The sequence below is a fragment of the Diprion similis genome, chromosome 10, assembly GCF_021155765.1.
Source record: "Diprion similis isolate iyDipSimi1 chromosome 10, iyDipSimi1.1, whole genome shotgun sequence".
Classification (NCBI taxonomy): domain Eukaryota; kingdom Metazoa; phylum Arthropoda; class Insecta; order Hymenoptera; family Diprionidae; genus Diprion; species Diprion similis.
This window is the reverse complement of record NC_060114.1, coordinates 7621728-7640412: the sequence shown is the minus strand read 5'-3', so window position 1 is coordinate 7640412 and position 18685 is coordinate 7621728.

Genomic DNA, 18685 nt, shown 5'->3' with positions numbered 1-18685 from the left:
CTCCGAAAATGAGCAAAAAATGAAGGCTAACCCCTTTGGATTTTTGGCGAAAATTTCGACGATTCGGAATATGTCTCGAATGAATTTTTCTAGGCACTATTCCGACGTAATTTTGCGAGAGGAATCGATTAAGCGCAGTCCCAATACGCTACGAGCAACGCTTCAAAAGTTACAGCCGAAAAACTGAAAATTTTCATCGTTATTTCTCTGCTGTTGATCCGACGCTCTTTTTCATGTGTTTTTTGAGTTTCTAGGGGTCCAATTAATCGAAAGATGGTCATACAAATCGATTCCACGACCAAAAAATTTCGGCTCCGAAAATGAGCAAAAAAGTAAGGCTAACCCCTTTGGTTTTTTCGCGAAAATTTCGACGATTCGGAAAATGTCTCGAATGAATTTTTCTAAGCACTATTCCGACGTAATTTTGCGAGAGGAATCGATTAAGCGCAGTCCCAATACGCTACGAGCAACGCTTCAAAAGTTACAGCCGAAAAACTGAAAATTTTCATCGTTATTTCTCTGCTGTTGATACGACGCTCTTTTTCATGTGTTTTTTGAGTTCCTAAAGGTCCAATTAATCTAAAGATGGTCATACAAATCGATCCCACGACCAAAAAATTTTGGCTCCGAAAATGAGCAAAAAAGTAAGGCTAACCCCTTTGGATTTTTCGCAAAAATTTCGACGATTCGGAAAATGTCTCGAATGAATTTTTCTAGGCACTATTCCGACGTAATTTTGCGAGAGGAATCGATTAGGCGCAGTCCCAATACGCTACGAGCAACGCTTCAAAAGTTACAGCCGAAAAACTGAAAATTTTCATCGTTATTTCTCTGCTGTTGATCCGACGCTCTTTTTCATGTGTTTCTTGAGTTCCTAGGGGTCCAATTAATCTAAAGATGGTCATACAAATCGATCGCACGACCAAAAAATTTCGGCTCCGAAAATGAGCAAAAAAGTAAGGCTAACCCCTTTGGATTTTTGGCGAAAATTTCGACGATTCGGAAAATGTCTCGAATGAATTTTTCTAGGCACTATTCCGACGTAATTTTGCGAGAGGAATCGATTAAGCGCAGTCCCAATACGCTACGAGCAACGCTTCAAAAGTTACAGCCGAAAAACTGAAAATTTTCATCGTTATTTCTCTGCTGTTGATCCGACGCTCTTTTTCATGTGTTTTTTGAGTTCCTAGGGGTCAAATTAATCTAAAGATGGTCATACAAATCGATCGCACGACCAAAAAATTTCGGCTCCGAAAATGAGCAAAAAAGTAAGGCTAACCCCTTTGGATTTTTGGCGAAAATTTCGACCATTCGGAAAATGTCTCGAATGAATTTTTCTAGGCACTATTCCGACGTAATTTTGCGAGAGGAATCGATTAAGCGCAGTCCCAATACGCTACGAGCAACGCTTCAAAAGTTACAGCCGAAAAACTGAAAATTTTCATCGTTATTTCTCTGCTGTTGATCCGACGCTCTTTTTCATGTGTTTTTTGAGTTCCTAGGGGTCCAATTAATCTAAAGATGGTCATACAAATCGATCGCACGACCAAAAAATTTCGGCTCCGAAAATGAGCAAAAAAGTAAGGCTAACCCCTTTGGATTTTTGGCGAAAATTTCGACGATTCGGAAAATGTCTCGAATGAATTTTTCTGGGCACTATTCCGACGTAATTTTGCGAGAGGAATCGATTAAGCGCAGTCCCAATACGCTACGAGCAACGCTTCAAAAGTTACAGCCGAAAAACTGAAAATTTTCATCGTTATTTCTCTGCTGTTGATCCGACGCTCTTTTTCATGTGTTTTTTGAGTTCCTAGGGGTCCAATTAATCGAAAGATGGTCATACAAATCGATTCCACGACCAAAAAATTTCGGCTCCGAAAATGAGCAAAAAAGTAAGGCTAACCCCTTTGGTTTTTTCGCGAAAATTTCGACGATTCGGAAAATGTCTCGAATGAATTTTTCTAAGCACTATTCCGACGTAATTTTGCGAGAGGAATCGATTAAGCGCAGTCCCAATACGCTACGAGCAACGCTTCAAAAGTTACAGCCGAAAAACTGAAAATTTTCATCGTTATTTCTCTGCTGTTGATCCGACGCTCTTTTTCATGTGTTTTTTGAGTTCCTAGGGGTTCAATTAATCTAGAGATGGTCATACAAATCGATCGCGCGACCAAAAAATTTCGGCTCCGAAAATGAGCAAAAAAGTAAGGCTAACCCCTTTGGATTTTTGGCGAAAATTTCGACGATTCGGAAAATGTCTCGAATGAATTTTTCTAGGCACTATTTCGACGTAATTTTGCGAGAGGAATCGATTTAGCGCAGTCCCAATACGCTACGAGCAACGCATCAAAAGTTACAGCCGGAAAACTGAGAATTTTCATCGTCATTTTTCTGCTGTTGATTCGACGCTTTTTTTCATGTGTTTTCTGAGTTCCTAAGGGTCCAATTAATCTGAAGATGGTCATACAAATCGATCCCACGACCAGAAAATTTCGGCTCCGAAAATGAGCTAAAAAGTAAGGCTAACCCCTTCGGATTTTTCGCGAAAATTTCGACGATTCGGAAAATGTCTCGAATGGATTTTTCTAGGCACTATTCCGACGTAATTTTGCGAGAGGAATCGATTAAGCGCAGTCCCAATACGCTACGAGCAACGCTTCAAAAGATACAGCCGAAAAACTGAAAATTTTCATCGTTATTTCTCTGCTGTTGATCCGACGCTCTTTTTCATGTGTTTTTTGAGTTCCTAGGGGTCCAATTAATCTAAAGATGGTCATACAAATCGATCGCACGACCAAAAAATTTCGGCTCCGAAAATGAGCAAAAAATGAAGGCTAACCCCTTTGGATTTTTGGCGAAAATTTCGACGATTCGGAATATGTCTCGAATGAATTTTTCTAGGCACTATTCCGACGTAATTTTGCGAGAGGAATCGATTAAGCGCAGTCCCAATACGCTACGAGCAACGCTTCAAAAGTTACAGCCGAAAAACTGAAAATTTTCATCGTTATTTCTCTGCTGTTGATCCGACGCTCTTTTTCATGTGTTTTTTGAGTTCCTAGGGGTCCAATGAATCGAAAGATGGTCATACAAATCGATTCCACGACCAAAAAATTTCGGCTCCGAAAATGAGCAAAAAAGTAAGGCTAACCCCTTTGGTTTTTTCGCGAAAATTTCGACGATTCGGAAAATGTCTCGAATGAATTTTTCTACGCACTATTCCGACGTAATTTTGCGAGAGGAATCGATTAAGCGCAGTCCCAATACGCTACGAGCAACGCTTCAAAAGTTACAGCCGAAAAACTGAAAATTTTCATCGTTATTTCTCTGCTGTTGATCCGACGCTCTTTTTCATGTGTTTTTTGAGTTCCTAGGGGTCCAATTAATCTAAAGATGGTCATACAAATCGATCGCACGACCAAAAAATTTCGGCTCCGAAAATGAGCAAAAAAGTAAGGCTAACCCCTTTGGATTTTTGGCGAAAATTTCGACGATTCGGAAAATGTCTCGAATGAATTTTTCTAGGCACTATTCCGACGTAATTTTGCGAGAGGAATCGATTAAGCGCAGTCCCAATACGCTACGAGCAACGCTTCAAAAGTTACAGCCGAAAAACTGAAAATTTTCATCGTTATTTCTCTGCTGTTGATCCGACGCTCTTTTTCATGTGTTTTTTGAGTTCCTAGGGGTCCAATTAATCTAAAGATGGTCATACAAATCGATTCCACGACCAAAAAATTTCGGCTCCGAAAATGAGCAAAAAAGTAAGGCTAACCCCTTTGGTTTTTTCGCGAAAATTTCGACGATTCGGAAAATGTCTCGAATGAATTTTTCTAGGCACTATTCCGACGTAATTTTGCGAGAGGAATCGATTAAGCGCAGTCCCAATACGCTACGAGCAACGCTTCAAAAGTTACAGCCGAAAAACTGAAAATTTTCATCGTTATTTCTCTGCTGTTGATCCGACGCTCATTTTCATGTGTTTTTTGAGTTCCTAGGGGTCCAATTAATCTAAAGATGGTCATACAAATCGATCGCGCGACCAAAAAATTTCGGCTCCGAAAATGAGCAAAAAAGTAAGGCTAACCCCTTTGGATTTTTGGCGAAAATTTCGACGATTCGGAAAATGTCTCGAATGAATTTTTCTAGGCACTATTCCGACGTAATTTTGCGAGAGGAATCGATTAAGCGCAGTCCCAATACGCTACGAGCAACGCATCAAAAGTTACAGCCGAAAAACTGAGAATTTTCATCGTCATTTTTCTGCTGTTGATTCGACGCTTTTTTTCATGTGTTTTCTGAGTTCCTAAGGGTCCAATTAATCTGAAGATGGTTATACAAATCGATCCCACGACCAAAAAATTTCGGCTCCGAAAATGAGCAAAAAAGTAAGGCTAACCCCTTCGGATTTTTCGCGAAAATTTCGACGATTCGGAAAATGTCTCGAATGGATTTTTCTAGGCACTATTCCGACGTAATTTTGCGAGAGGAATCGATTAAGCGCAGTCCCAATACGCTACGAGCAACGCTTCAAAAGTTACAGCCGAAAAACTGAAAATTTTCATCGTTATTTCTCTGCTGTTGATACGACGCTCTTTTTCATGTGTTTTTTGAGTTCCTAAAGGTCCAATTAATCTAAAGATGGTCATACAAATCGATCCCACGACCAAAAAATTTTGGCTCCGAAAATGAGCAAAAAAGTAAGGCTAACCCCTTTGGATTTTTCGCAAAAATTTCGACGATTCGGAAAATGTCTCGAATGAATTTTTCTAGGCACTATTCCGACGTAATTTTGCGAGAGGAATCGATTAGGCGCAGTCCCAATACGCTACGAGCAACGCTTCAAAAGTTACAGCCGAAAAACTGAAAATTTTCATCGTTATTTCTCTGCTGTTGATCCGACGCTCTTTTTCATGTGTTTCTTGAGTTCCTAGGGGTCCAATTAATCTAAAGATGGTCATACAAATCGATCGCACGACCAAAAAATTTCGGCTCCGAAAATGAGCAAAAAAGTAAGGCTAACCCCTTTGGATTTTTGGCGAAAATTTCGACGATTCGGAAAATGTCTCGAATGAATTTTTCTAGGCACTATTCCGACGTAATTTTGCGAGAGGAATCGATTAAGCGCAGTCCCAATACGCTACGAGCAACGCTTCAAAAGTTACAGCCGAAAAACTGAAAATTTTCATCGTTATTTCTCTGCTGTTGATCCGACGCTCTTTTTCATGTGTTTTTTGAGTTCCTAGGGGTCAAATTAATCTAAAGATGGTCATACAAATCGATCGCACGACCAAAAAATTTCGGCTCCGAAAATGAGCAAAAAAGTAAGGCTAACCCCTTTGGATTTTTGGTGAAAATTTCGACCATTCGGAAAATGTCTCGAATGAATTTTTCTAGGCACTATTCCGACGTAATTTTGCGAGAGGAATCGATTAAGCGCAGTCCCAATACGCTACGAGCAACGCTTCAAAAGTTACAGCCGAAAAACTGAAAATTTTCATCGTTATTTCTCTGCTGTTGATCCGACGCTCTTTTTCATGTGTTTTTTGAGTTCCTAGGGGTCCAATTAATCTAAAGATGGTCATACAAATCGATCGCACGACCAAAAAATTTCGGCTCCGAAAATGAGCAAAAAAGTAAGGCTAACCCCTTTGGATTTTTGGCGAAAATTTCGACGATTCGGAAAATGTCTCGAATGAATTTTTCTGGGCACTATTCCGACGTAATTTTGCGAGAGGAATCGATTAAGCGCAGTCCCAATACGCTACGAGCAACGCTTCAAAAGTTACAGCCGAAAAACTGAAAATTTTCATCGTTATTTCTCTGCTGTTGATCCGACGCTCTTTTTCATGTGTTTTTTGAGTTCCTAGGGGTCCAATTAATCGAAAGATGGTCATACAAATCGATTCCACGACCAAAAAATTTCGGCTCCGAAAATGAGCAAAAAAGTAAGGCTAACCCCTTTGGATTTTTGGCGAAAATTTCGACGATTCGGAAAATGTCTCGAATGAATTTTTCTAGGCACTATTCCGACGTAATTTTGCGAGAGGAATCGATTAAGCGCAGTCCCAATACGCTACGAGCAACGCTTCAAAAGTTACAGCCGAAAAACTGAAAATTTTCATCGTTATTTCTCTGCTGTTGATCCGACGCTCTTTTTCATGTGTTTTTTGAGTTCCTAGGGGTCCAATTAATCTAAAGATGGTCATACAAATCGATTCCACGACCAAAAAATTTCGGCTCCGAAAATGAGCAAAAAAGTAAGGCTAACCCCTTTGGTTTATTCGCGAAAATTTCGACGATTCGGAAAATGTCTCGAATGAATTTTTCTAGGCACTATTCCGACGTAATTTTGCGAGAGGAATCGATTAAGCGCAGTCCCAATACGCTACGAGCAACGCTTCAAAAGTTACAGCCGAAAAACTGAAAATTTTCATCGTTATTTCTCTGCTGTTGATCCGACGCTCATTTTCATGTGTTTTTTGAGTTCCTAGGGGTCCAATTATTCTAAAGATGGTCATACAAATCGATCGCGCGACCAAAAAATTTCGGCTCCGAAAATGAGCAAAAAAGTAAGGCTAACCCCTTTGGATTTTTGGCGAAAATTTCGACGATTCGGAAAATGTCTCGAATGAATTTTTCTAGGCACTATTCCGACGTAATTTTGCGAGAGGAATCGATTAAGCGCAGTCCCAATACGCTACGAGCAACGCATCAAAAGTTACAGCCGAAAAACTGAGAATTTTCATCGTCATTTTTCTGCTGTTGATTCGACGCTTTTTTTCATGTGTTTTCTGAGTTCCTAAGGGTCCAATTAATCTGAAGATGGTTATACAAATCGATCCCACGACCAAAAAATTTCGGCTCCGAAAATGAGCAAAAAAGTAAGGCTAACCCCTTCGGATTTTTCGCGAAAATTTCGACGATTCGGAAAATGTCTCGAATGGATTTTTCTAGGCACTATTCCGACGTAATTTTGCGAGAGGAATCGATTAAGCGCAGTCCCAATACGCTACGAGCAACGCTTCAAAAGTTACAGCCGAAAAACTGAAAATTTTCATCGTTATTTCTCTGCTGTTGATACGACGCTCTTTTTCATGTGTTTTTTGAGTTCCTAAAGGTCCAATTAATCTAAAGATGGTCATACAAATCGATCCCACGACCAAAAAATTTTGGCTCCGAAAATGAGCAAAAAAGTAAGGCTAACCCCTTTGGATTTTTCGCAAAAATTTCGACGATTCGGAAAATGTCTCGAATGAATTTTTCTAGGCACTATTCCGACGTAATTTTGCGAGAGGAATCGATTAGGCGCAGTCCCAATACGCTACGAGCAACGCTTCAAAAGTTACAGCCGAAAAACTGAAAATTTTCATCGTTATTTCTCTGCTGTTGATCCGACGCTCTTTTTCATGTGTTTCTTGAGTTCCTAGGGGTCCAATTAATCTAAAGATGGTCATACAAATCGATCGCACGACCAAAAAATTTCGGCTCCGAAAATGAGCAAAAAAGTAAGGCTAACCCCTTTGGATTTTTGGCGAAAATTTCGACGATTCGGAAAATGTCTCGAATGAATTTTTCTAGGCACTATTCCGACGTAATTTTGCGAGAGGAATCGATTAAGCGCAGTCCCAATACGCTACGAGCAACGCTTCAAAAGTTACAGCCGAAAAACTGAAAATTTTCATCGTTATTTCTCTGCTGTTGATCCGACGCTCTTTTTCATGTGTTTTTTGAGTTCCTAGGGGTCAAATTAATCTAAAGATGGTCATACAAATCGATCGCACGACCAAAAAATTTCGGCTCCGAAAATGAGCAAAAAAGTAAGGCTAACCCCTTTGGATTTTTGGTGAAAATTTCGACCATTCGGAAAATGTCTCGAATGAATTTTTCTAGGCACTATTCCGACGTAATTTTGCGAGAGGAATCGATTAAGCGCAGTCCCAATACGCTACGAGCAACGCTTCAAAAGTTACAGCCGAAAAACTGAAAATTTTCATCGTTATTTCTCTGCTGTTGATCCGACGCTCTTTTTCATGTGTTTTTTGAGTTCCTAGGGGTCCAATTAATCTAAAGATGGTCATACAAATCGATCGCACGACCAAAAAATTTCGGCTCCGAAAATGAGCAAAAAAGTAAGGCTAACCCCTTTGGATTTTTGGCGAAAATTTCGACGATTCGGAAAATGTCTCGAATGAATTTTTCTGGGCACTATTCCGACGTAATTTTGCGAGAGGAATCGATTAAGCGCAGTCCCAATACGCTACGAGCAACGCTTCAAAAGTTACAGCCGAAAAACTGAAAATTTTCATCGTTATTTCTCTGCTGTTGATCCGACGCTCTTTTTCATGTGTTTTTTGAGTTCCTAGGGGTCCAATTAATCGAAAGATGGTCATACAAATCGATTCCACGACCAAAAAATTTCGGCTCCGAAAATGAGCAAAAAAGTAAGGCTAACCCCTTTGGTTTATTCGCGAAAATTTCGACGATTCGGAAAATGTCTCGAATGAATTTTTCTAGGCACTATTCCGACGTAATTTTGCGAGAGGAATCGATTAAGCGCAGTCCCAATACGCTACGAGCAACGCTTCAAAAGTTACAGCCGAAAAACTGAAAATTTTCATCGTTATTTCTCTGCTGTTGATCCGACGCTCATTTTCATGTGTTTTTTGAGTTCCTAGGGGTCCAATTATTCTAAAGATGGTCATACAAATCGATCGCGCGACCAAAAAATTTCGGCTCCGAAAATGAGCAAAAAAGTAAGGCTAACCCCTTTGGATTTTTGGCGAAAATTTCGACGATTCGGAAAATGTCTCGAATGAATTTTTCTAGGCACTATTCCGACGTAATTTTGCGAGAGGAATCGATTAAGCGCAGTCCCAATACGCTACGAGCAACGCATCAAAAGTTACAGCCGAAAAACTGAGAATTTTCATCGTCATTTTTCTGCTGTTGATTCGACGCTTTTTTTCATGTGTTTTCTGAGTTCCTAAGGGTCCAATTAATCTGAAGATGGTTATACAAATCGATCCCACGACCAAAAAATTTCGGCTCCGAAAATGAGCAAAAAAGTAAGGCTAACCCCTTCGGATTTTTCGCGAAAATTTCGACGATTCGGAAAATGTCTCGAATGGATTTTTCTAGGCACTATTCCGACGTAATTTTGCGAGAGGAATCGATTAAGCGCAGTCCCAATACGCTACGAGCAACGCTTCAAAAGTTACAGCCGAAAAACTGAAAATTTTCATCGTTATTTCTCTGCTGTTGATACGACGCTCTTTTTCATGTGTTTTTTGAGTTCCTAAAGGTCCAATTAATCTAAAGATGGTCATACAAATCGATCCCACGACCAAAAAATTTTGGCTCCGAAAATGAGCAAAAAAGTAAGGCTAACCCCTTTGGATTTTTCGCAAAAATTTCGACGATTCGGAAAATGTCTCGAATGAATTTTTCTAGGCACTATTCCGACGTAATTTTGCGAGAGGAATCGATTAGGCGCAGTCCCAATACGCTACGAGCAACGCTTCAAAAGTTACAGCCGAAAAACTGAAAATTTTCATCGTTATTTCTCTGCTGTTGATCCGACGCTCTTTTTCATGTGTTTCTTGAGTTCCTAGGGGTCCAATTAATCTAAAGATGGTCATACAAATCGATCGCACGACCAAAAAATTTCGGCTCCGAAAATGAGCAAAAAAGTAAGGCTAACCCCTTTGGATTTTTGGCGAAAATTTCGACGATTCGGAAAATGTCTCGAATGAATTTTTCTAGGCACTATTCCGACGTAATTTTGCGAGAGGAATCGATTAAGCGCAGTCCCAATACGCTACGAGCAACGCTTCAAAAGTTACAGCCGAAAAACTGAAAATTTTCATCGTTATTTCTCTGCTGTTGATCCGACGCTCTTTTTCATGTGTTTTTTGAGTTCCTAGGGGTCAAATTAATCTAAAGATGGTCATACAAATCGATCGCACGACCAAAAAATTTCGGCTCCGAAAATGAGCAAAAAAGTAAGGCTAACCCCTTTGGATTTTTGGTGAAAATTTCGACCATTCGGAAAATGTCTCGAATGAATTTTTCTAGGCACTATTCCGACGTAATTTTGCGAGAGGAATCGATTAAGCGCAGTCCCAATACGCTACGAGCAACGCTTCAAAAGTTACAGCCGAAAAACTGAAAATTTTCATCGTTATTTCTCTGCTGTTGATCCGACGCTCTTTTTCATGTGTTTTTTGAGTTCCTAGGGGTCCAATTAATCTAAAGATGGTCATACAAATCGATCGCACGACCAAAAAATTTCGGCTCCGAAAATGAGCAAAAAAGTAAGGCTAACCCCTTTGGATTTTTGGCGAAAATTTCGACGATTCGGAAAATGTCTCGAATGAATTTTTCTGGGCACTATTCCGACGTAATTTTGCGAGAGGAATCGATTAAGCGCAGTCCCAATACGCTACGAGCAACGCTTCAAAAGTTACAGCCGAAAAACTGAAAATTTTCATCGTTATTTCTCTGCTGTTGATCCGACGCTCTTTTTCATGTGTTTTTTGAGTTCCTAGGGGTCCAATTAATCGAAAGATGGTCATACAAATCGATTCCACGACCAAAAAATTTCGGCTCCGAAAATGAGCAAAAAAGTAAGGCTAACCCCTTTGGTTTTTTCGCGAAAATTTCGACGATTCGGAAAATGTCTCGAATGAATTTTTCTAAGCACTATTCCGACGTAATTTTGCGAGAGGAATCGATTAAGCGCAGTCCCAATACGCTACGAGCAACGCTTCAAAAGTTACAGCCGAAAAACTGAAAATTTTCATCGTTATTTCTCTGCTGTTGATCCGACGCTCTTTTTCATGTGTTTTTTGAGTTCCTAGGGGTTCAATTAATCTAGAGATGGTCATACAAATCGATCGCGCGACCAAAAAATTTCGGCTCCGAAAATGAGCAAAAAAGTAAGGCTAACCCCTTTGGATTTTTGGCGAAAATTTCGACGATTCGGAAAATGTCTCGAATGAATTTTTCTAGGCACTATTTCGACGTAATTTTGCGAGAGGAATCGATTTAGCGCAGTCCCAATACGCTACGAGCAACGCATCAAAAGTTACAGCCGGAAAACTGAGAATTTTCATCGTCATTTTTCTGCTGTTGATTCGACGCTTTTTTTCATGTGTTTTCTGAGTTCCTAAGGGTCCAATTAATCTGAAGATGGTCATACAAATCGATCCCACGACCAGAAAATTTCGGCTCCGAAAATGAGCTAAAAAGTAAGGCTAACCCCTTCGGATTTTTCGCGAAAATTTCGACGATTCGGAAAATGTCTCGAATGGATTTTTCTAGGCACTATTCCGACGTAATTTTGCGAGAGGAATCGATTAAGCGCAGTCCCAATACGCTACGAGCAACGCTTCAAAAGATACAGCCGAAAAACTGAAAATTTTCATCGTTATTTCTCTGCTGTTGATCCGACGCTCTTTTTCATGTGTTTTTTGAGTTCCTAGGGGTCCAATTAATCTAAAGATGGTCATACAAATCGATCGCACGACCAAAAAATTTCGGCTCCGAAAATGAGCAAAAAATGAAGGCTAACCCCTTTGGATTTTTGGCGAAAATTTCGACGATTCGGAATATGTCTCGAATGAATTTTTCTAGGCACTATTCCGACGTAATTTTGCGAGAGGAATCGATTAAGCGCAGTCCCAATACGCTACGAGCAACGCTTCAAAAGTTACAGCCGAAAAACTGAAAATTTTCATCGTTATTTCTCTGCTGTTGATCCGACGCTCTTTTTCATGTGTTTTTTGAGTTTCTAGGGGTCCAATTAATCGAAAGATGGTCATACAAATCGATTCCACGACCAAAAAATTTCGGCTCCGAAAATGAGCAAAAAAGTAAGGCTAACCCCTTTGGTTTTTTCGCGAAAATTTCGACGATTCGGAAAATGTCTCGAATGAATTTTTCTAAGCACTATTCCGACGTAATTTTGCGAGAGGAATCGATTAAGCGCAGTCCCAATACGCTACGAGCAACGCTTCAAAAGTTACAGCCGAAAAACTGAAAATTTTCATCGTTATTTCTCTGCTGTTGATCCGACGCTCTTTTTCATGTGTTTTTTGAGTTCCTAGGGGTTCAATTAATCTAGAGATGGTCATACAAATCGATCGCGCGACCAAAAAATTTCGGCTCCGAAAATGAGCAAAAAAGTAAGGCTAACCCCTTTGGATTTTTGGCGAAAATATCGACGATTCGGAAAATGTCTCGAATGAATTTTTCTAGGCACTATTCCGACGTAATTTTGCGAGAGGAATCGATTTAGCGCAGTCCCAATACGCTACGAGCAACGCATCAAAAGTTACAGCCGGAAAACTGAGAATTTTCATCGTCATTTTTCTGCTGTTGATTCGACGCTTTTTTTCATGTGTTTTCTGAGTTCCTAAGGGTCCAATTAATCTGACGATGGTCATACAAATCGATCCCACGACCAAAAAATTTCGGCTCCGAAAATGAGCAAAAAAGTAAGGCTAACCCCTTCGGATTTTTCGCGAAAATTTCGTCGATTCGGAAAATGTCTCGAATGGATTTTTCTAGGCACTATTCCGACGTAATTTTGCGAGAGGAATCGATTAAGCGCAGTCCCAATACGCTACGAGCAACGCTTCAAAAGTTACAGCCGAAAAACTGAAAATTTTCATCGTTATTTCTCTGCTGTTGATCCGACGCTCTTTTTCATGTGTTTTTTGAGTTCCTAGGGGTCCAATTAATCTAAAGATGGTCATACAAATCGATCGCACGACCAAAAAATTTCGGCTCCGAAAATGAGCAAAAAAGTAAGGCTAACCCCTTTGGATTTTTGGCGAAAATTTCGACGATTCGGAAAATGTCTCGAATGACCTTTTCTAGGCACTATTCCGACGTAATTTTGCGAGAGGAATCGATTAAGCGCAGTCCCAATACGCTACGAGCAACGCTTCAAAAGTTACAGCCGAAAAACTGAAAATTTTCATCGTTATTTCTCTGCTGTTGATTTGACGCTCTTTTTTATGTGTTTTTTAAGTTCCTAGGAGTCCAATTAATCTAAACATGGTCATACAAATCGATCCCACGACCAAAAAATTTCGGCTCCGAAAATGAGCAAAAAAGTAAGGCTAACCCCTTTGGATTTTTCGCGAAAATTTCGACCATTCGGAAAATGTCTCGAATGAATTTTTCTAGGCACTATTCCGACGTAATTTTGCGAGAGGAATCGATTAAGCGCAGTCCCAATACGCTACGAGCAACGCTTCAAAAGTTACAGCCGAAAAACTGAAAATTTTCATCGTTATTTCTCTGCTGTTGATGCGACGCTCTTTTTCATGTGTTTTTTGAGTTCCTAGAGGTCCAATTAATCTAAAGATGGTCATACAAATCGATCCCACAACCAAAAAATTTTGGCTCCGAAAATGAGCAAAAAAGTAAGGCTAACCCCTTTGGATTTTTCGCGAAAATTTCGACGATTCGGAAAATGTCTCGAATGAATTTTTCTAGGCACTATTCCGACGTAATTTTGCGAGAGGAATCGATTAAGCGCAGTCCCAATACGCTACGAGCAACGCTTCAAAAGTTACAGCCGAAAAACTGAAAATTTTCATCGTTATTTCTCTGCTGTTGATCCGACGCTCTTTTTCATGTGTTTTTTGAGTTCCTAGGGGTCCAATTAATCTAAAGATGGTCATACAAATCGATCGCACGACCAAAAATCTTCGGCTCCGAAAATAAGCAAAAAAGTAAGGCTAACCCCTTTGGATTTTTGGCGAAAATTTCGACGATTCGGAAAATGTCTCGAATGAATTTTTCTAGGCACTATTTCGACGTAATTTTGCGAGAGGAATCGATTAAGCGCAGTCCCAATACGCTACGAGCAACGCTTCAAAAGTTACAGCCGAAAAACTGAAAATTTTCATCGTTATTTCTCTGCTGTTGATGCGACGCTCTTTTTCATGTGTTTTTTGAGTTCCTAGAGGTCCAATTAATCTAAAGATGGTCATACAAATCGATCCCACAACCAAAAAATTTTGGCTCCGAAAATGAGCAAAAAAGTAAGGCTAACCCCTTTGGATTTTTCGCGAAAATTTCGACGATTCGGAAAATGTCTCGAATGAATTTTTCTAGGCACTATTCCGACGTAATTTTGCGAGAGGAATCGATTAAGCGCAGTCCCAATACGCTACGAGCAACGCTTCAAAAGTTACAGCCGAAAAACTGAAAATTTTCATCGTTATTTCTCTGCTGTTGATCCGACGCTCTTTTTCATGTGTTTTTTGAGTTCCTAGGGGTCCAATTAATCTAAAGATGGTCATACAAATCGATCGCACGACCAAAAATCTTCGGCTCCGAAAATAAGCAAAAAAGTAAGGCTAACCCCTTTGGATTTTTGGCGAAAATTTCGACGATTCGGAAAATGTCTCGAATGAATTTTTCTAGGCACTATTTCGACGTAATTTTGCGAGAGGAATCGATTAAGCGCAGTCCCAATACGCTACGAGCAACGCTTCAAAAGTTACAGCCGAAAAACTGAAAATTTTTATCATCATTTTTCTGCTGTTGATTCGACGCTTTTTTTCATGTGTTTTCTGAGTTCCTTAGGGTCTAATTAATCTAAAGATGGTCATACAAATCGATTCAAAGACGAAAACTTTTCGGCTCCGAAAATGAGCAAAAAAGTAAGGCTAACCCCTTTGGATTTTTGGCGAAAATTTCGACCATTCGGAAAATGTGTCGTATGAATTTTTCTAGGCACTATTCCGACGTAATTTTGCGAGAGGAATCGATTAAGCGCAGTCCTAATACGCTACGAGCAACGCTTCAAAAGTTACAGCCGAAAAACTGAAAATTTTCATCGTTATTTCTCTGCTGTTGATCCGACGCTCTTTTTCATGTGTTTTTTGAGTTCCTAGGGGTCCAATTAATCTAAAGATGGTCATACAAATCGATCGCACGACCAAAAATCTTCGGCTCCGAAAATAAGCAAAAAAGTAAGGCTAACCCCTTTGGATTTTTGGCGAAAATTTCGACGATTCGGAAAATGTCTCGAATGAATTTTTCTAGGCACTATTTCGACGTAATTTTGCGAGAGGAATCGATTAAGCGCAGTCCCAATACGCTACGAGCAACGCTTCAAAAGTTACAGCCGAAAAACTGAAAATTTTTATCATCATTTTTCTGCTGTTGATTCGACGCTTTTTTTCATGTGTTTTCTGAGTTCCTTAGGGTCTAATTAATCTAAAGATGGTCATACAAATCGATTCAAAGACGAAAACTTTTCGGCTCCGAAAATGAGCAAAAAAGTAAGGCTAACCCCTTTGGATTTTTGGCGAAAATTTCGACCATTCGGAAAATGTGTCGTATGAATTTTTCTAGGCACTATTCCGACGTAATTTTGCGAGAGGAATCGATTAAGCGCAGTCCTAATACGCTACGAGCAACGCTTCAAAAGTTACAGCCGAAAAACTGAAAATTTTTATCGTTATTTCTCTGCTGTTGATCCGACGCTCTTTTTTATGTGTTTTTTGAGTTTCTAGGGGTCCAATTAATCTAAAGATGGTCATACAAATCGATCGCACGACCAAAAAATTTCGGCTCCGAAAATGAGCAAAAAAGTAAGGCTAACCCCTTTGGATTTTTGGCGAAAATTTCGACCATTCGGAAAATGTGTCGTATGAATTTTTCTAGGCACTATTCCGACGTAATTTTGCGAGAGGAATCGATTAAGCGCAGTCCTAATACGCTACGAGCAACGCTTCAAAAGTTACAGCCGAAAAACTGAAAATTTTTATCGTTATTTCTCTGCTGTTGATCCGACGCTCTTTTTTATGTGTTTTTTGAGTTTCTAGGGGTCCAATTAATCTAAAGATGGTCATACAAATCGATCGCACGACCAAAAAATTTCGGCTCCGAAAATGAGCAAAAAAGTAAGGCTAACCCCTTTGGATTTTTGGCGAAAATTTCGACCATTCGGAAAATGTCTCAAATGAATTTTTCTAGGCACTATTCCGACGTAATTTTGCGAGAGGAATCGATTAAGCGCAGTCCCAATACGCTACGAGCAACGCTTTAAAAGTTACAGCCGAAAAACTGAAAATTTTCATCGTCATTTCTCTGCTGTTGATCCGACGCTCTTTTTCATGTGTTTTCTGAGTCGCTGGGGGTCCAATTATTCCAAAGATGGTCATACAAATCGATTCCAAGACGAAAAATTTTCGGCTCCGAAAATGAGCAAAAAAGTAAGGCTAACCCCTTTGGATTTTTGGCGAAAATTTCGACCATTCGGAAAATGTCTCAAATGAATTTTTCTAGGCACTATTCCGACGTAATTTTGCGAGAGGAATCGATTAAGCGCAGTCACAATACGCTACGAGCAACGCTTTAAAAGTTACAGCCGAAAAACTGAAAATTTTCATCGTCATTTCTCTGCTGTTGATCCGACGCTCTTTTTCATGTGTTTTCTGAGTCGCTGGGGGTCCAATTATTCCAAAGATGGTCATACAAATCGATTCCAAGACGAAAAATTTTCGGCTCCGAAAATGAGCAAAAAAGTAAGGCTAACCCCTTTGGATTTCTGGCGAAAATTTCGACGATTCCGAAAATGTCTTGGATGAATTTCTCCAGGCACTATTATGATGTAATCTTGCGAGAGAAATCGAATGAGCGCAAGCTGAATAGGATGCGTGTGATGGATCAAAAGTTATAGCCAAAAAACGAAACACTCCGTTTTTTCATCCTAGTGCTGCTGGTGTTTCCTCTGTAACTCCTCTGCTGTTGGTCCCAACCCATTACTGCTGTTATTTCTGAGTTTTTGGGGTCGAAATACTGAAGAACAGGTCATACTTATCGATTCTTATACGAAAAATATTCGGCTCCGAAAATGACCAAAAAAGTAAGGCTACCCCTTTTGAAGTTTTGGCGAAAATATTCATGATTTTGGAAAGTGCTGGAATCAATTTTCCGAGGCACTATTCCGACGTCATTTTGCGAGAGAAATCGAACGAGCGCAGGCCGAATAGGCTGCGAGCGATGGATCAAAAGTCACTGCCAAAGAACGAAACATCATTTCCCTCATATCTTTGCTGCCGGTCTGTCCTCCGTCATTCTTTTGCTGTTGTTTCTACGCTTCTTTTGCTGCATTTTATGAGTTTCTGCGGTCCAATTACCCAAGAACGGGTCGTACGAATCGATTTGGAGACAAAATATTTTTGGCTCAAAAGAGTAAGACCCTTCGCATCCTTGGTCAAAATTTTGATTTTTTCGAACCGTGCCGCAAATAATCCTCACATGCTCCATTTCCTCGTAATTTCGCGAGAGATATCGATTGATTACCGTTCTGTTACGCCGCGATTAACGCATGAAAAGTCACAGCTGCGAAAATCAATTATTGCCATCGTTATTTCTCTGCTATTGGTTTTCACGCATATATTGATATGGTTTCTAAGTTTCTACGGGTTGAATCACTCAAGTTAATTCAGATATAATGCAAAATGCTGTGCTGAATTCTTTGACGCACAATGCCACGTAATTTTTTCAGAGGAATTGATTGTGCAGTCTCGACTCGCTGCGAACTAGAGATCCAGTAGAATTGTTGAAAAATACTCATGCGCACCAGGGCGCAAGAGAGATGGGGAAGGGAAATAATGAACTCATAGCTAAGAAGTTTTTTTTTCAGTTCAGTCTCAGTTTATTTATTTCGCTTCAATTCTAGTACAAGTGTTCGGCTGTCAGTGTATAATGCGTAACCAAGTTGCGTAATAGTAACAAAGTACATAAAAAAGTTTAAAATATCATCGAAAATTACATAATCAATCTGACTACTAACACATGAAGAAAAAGTCTGCAGTATACGTTGCATTGAGCAGTGTATAAACATTGTTATATGAAATAGTTATTTTTCTAGTTTGTAAACGCATTTCAGTTTCATCCCACGTGTAGGTTCAATGCCCCTTCAGGTTACAAGATGAATGATATTTTATTGTTATCATCCTGCGTAATCTGGAATAAAATAAATAATATCTACATGAATTTCGCCGTATTTACTTCGTATATTTTTAGGTCCTGGTCCCACGGTACTCCAAATGCTTGTTTTACCTCTTCGGGACCCAATTAGTCCAGAAAGAATTGTGTTAATCGATTTTGAGTCCAAAAGTTTTCCACTTGAAAATAAGGAAAGTTGATTTGAATTTTCGCATTTGAAATTTGGCAGATCTTTTGAAATCATTGAATTAATTCTCTAATGCACTATAAAAACGTAATCTTGGGAGAGGAATCGATTGCGCGCAGCCCAAATCCACTACGAGCAACAGATCAAGAGTCACAGCCGAAAAACGAAAGATTTTCATCGATCGTACGGAGTTAGTTTAGGACTGTGAGAGAAAAAAAAGAAAGTTTTAATCGACTGACTGTAGGTTGAAGACCGTGTGTACTTGTATATCGTAGAATACGTGGCAAATATTTCAAAACTAAGGTCGATGACGTGTGGCCTAGCCGCCACATTGAAAATGTTTTTCCAATGTGATGGTCATTCAGTCTCATTATTATTCATTCACAAAGCTGAATAACAATATCTGTCATTCTGATGTCATTCCCGAGATTGGAGAAATGTATTCAACCTCGTTATCCCAAATAACGATGTATATATAACATTATCTTTATTTATGTTACAGCGATACTTATA